General features: G+C 39.8%; 1 non-coding gene across 1 annotated transcript; it reads left to right on the top strand.

Annotated features, from left to right (window-relative positions):
- Positions 1–1,440: 1,440 nt before the first annotated feature.
- Positions 1,441–1,547, top strand: LOC139186296 (U6 spliceosomal RNA). Its single transcript, XR_011569893.1, has one exon. It is a non-coding gene; the product is annotated as a U6 spliceosomal RNA (small nuclear RNA).
- The last annotated feature ends 1,013 nt before the right edge of the window (positions 1,548–2,560 follow it).

Here is a 2,560-nt window from a genome sequence, read left to right as displayed (position 1 = left end):
TAGAGAAAGCCTGCACACTGCAGTGAAGACCCCGCACAATCAGAGAAACAGCTGGTCTGGGAAGGAGCCTGCCTATTTATGATGGCGACACACTTTACGAAAGCTCTCAGAGAGGGCTGACAAGGCAAGCAAAGAAAGAACTTTCTTAAGTAAATATCAAATCAATTAAAGGAACAGATCCATGGAAATCAATCATTTACAGAAACAGGTTGTACCTGGGGTTCCTAATGCAAAATGCACTGCATGCTACATTTCAAGTAACTCAAGAAAAATGGATTCCAAAGTGATTCAGTCTCCACACACTGTGAGTAAGAGGCAACCGGCTAAAGCAAACCCTGCAAAACAAAGGTTTTAAAGATATAAAAATGCATAAACCTTTCTTATCAGAAACGAGGCGAATGAATATTATGGTATTCTTCCAGTGTGTTTGCTTTAGTATTTGTCATGTAGTTATTCTGTGCAAAGGTAAGGCCTGGTATGCAGTGTAATTATTTTCCCACCTCCTTCTGTCACAAGGTCGACTTAAAGGGCAATTTCTTTCCTTAGTTCTTTAAATGCTTCCAAAAAGATATCTTGAGGTCAAGAAACAGCCAACAATGTGCAAATATCTTGCAGGAGTAGTCGATTTCCCCCTAGTACCATTAGGGGAAATTTTATTGTTGTCAGTCTAAAGCAAGTTAATGGAGGGTCATATTTCTGTTTGCTCTGGGACAGTATTAGTAACCGGAACCAAGAGGAAGTCAGGCCTCACGGGCCTGGAGCTCTGACTTTCCCGTCAGGCTGCCTCCATTCTCTGGTCTGGATCCCAGCGGATGTCCAAAAGACATTTCACATAACTTATCCATATGGATTTCATGTCATTTATTGAAAACTTGTAACTATATGGACACATTGTTTATTGAGGTGTATTGAGGCCTCAAGAGTTGTAAGCTTTCCAGGTTGGCAAAGTTTTTTTGTTTTTTTTTTTTAGTTCCCCGACCAGAGATCGAACCTGTGCCACCTGCAGTGGCAGTGCAGAATTCTAACCAGGGGTCCGCCAAGGAATAGTCAGCAAAGTCTTGATTACAAGATTCAGGTTAATTAGTGATGCAACATTTCTATGAGATTTGGTAGCTGAGAATTTTGTGTTCTTTGCAAGTCAGTCATCATGAGATGGAATTTGTTAAAGAAACTGAAGTCTGGTAAACATATTAATGTTTCTTTATCCAAACAAATTGGGTACATTCTCCTAGTCCTATGTAGTCATGTACTGGTATATTTAACAAACATTTTATTGGATGTCTGTCATGTACCTGACATAGTGCAGTGCTTTGGCAGGACAAAAGTAAATAAAATAGTTTCCTCCTAAGGGGATAGCAAGACAGTGCCTTTGTAATGATGGAACCATTCTGTATCCTGACTGTGGTGGTTACATTAATTTATACATGGGATAAAATTTCAGTGCTCGCTTCGGCAGCACATATACTAAAATTGGAACGATACAGAGAAGATTAGCATGGCCCCTGCGCAAGGATGACACGCAAATTCGTGAAGCATTCCATATTTTTTAGACATTTCTCCAAAGAAGACATACAAATGGCTAACAAACACATGAAAAGATGCTCAACATCACTCATTATCAGAGAAATGCAAATCAAAACCACTATGAGGTACCATTTCACACCAGTCAGAATGGCTGTGATCCAAAAGTCTACAAATAATAAATGCTGGAGAGGGTGTGGAGAAAAGGGAACCCTCTTACACTGTTGGTGGGAATGCAAACTAGTACAGCCACTGTGGAGAACAGTGTGGAGATTCCTTAAAAAACTGGAAATAGAACTGCCATATGATCCAGCAATCCCACTGCTGGGCATACACACTGAGGAAACCAGAAGGGAAAGAGACACGTGTACCCCAATGTTCGTCGCAGCACTGTTTATAATAGCCAGGACATGGAAGCAACCTAGATGTCCATCAACAGATGAATGGATAAGAAAGCTATGGTACATATACACAATGGAGTATTACTCAGCCATTAAAAAGAAAACATTTGAATCAGTTCTAATGAGGTAGATGAAACTGGAACCTATTATACAGAGTGAAGTAAGCCAGAAGGAAAAACACCAATACAGTATAATAACGCATATATATGGAATTTAGAAAGATGGTAACAATAACCCTGTGTTTGAGACAGCAAAAGAGACACTGATGTATAGAACAGTCTTGTGGACTCTATGGGAGAGGGAGAGGGTGGGAAGATTTGGGAGAATGGCATTGAAACATGTGTAATATCATGTGTATGAAATGAGAAGCCAGTCCAGGTTCGATGCACGATACTGGATGCTTGGGGCTAGTGCACTGGGACGACCCAGAGGGATGGTATGAGGAGGGAGGAGGGAGGAGGGTTCAGGATGGGGAACACATGTATACCTGTGGTGGATTCATTTTGATATTTGGCAAAACTAATACAATTATGTTAAGTTTAAAAATAAAATAAAATTAAAAAAAAAATTTCATAGAACCACACATGTGCACATAGAGACACACACACACATATATACACATAAATATATGTAAACTA

Source organism: Bos indicus, chromosome 12 (assembly GCF_029378745.1).
Source record: "Bos indicus isolate NIAB-ARS_2022 breed Sahiwal x Tharparkar chromosome 12, NIAB-ARS_B.indTharparkar_mat_pri_1.0, whole genome shotgun sequence".
Classification (NCBI taxonomy): domain Eukaryota; kingdom Metazoa; phylum Chordata; class Mammalia; order Artiodactyla; family Bovidae; genus Bos; species Bos indicus.
The sequence above is the reverse complement of the archived record's forward strand: the minus strand, read 5'-3'. Positions and strand labels throughout refer to the sequence as shown.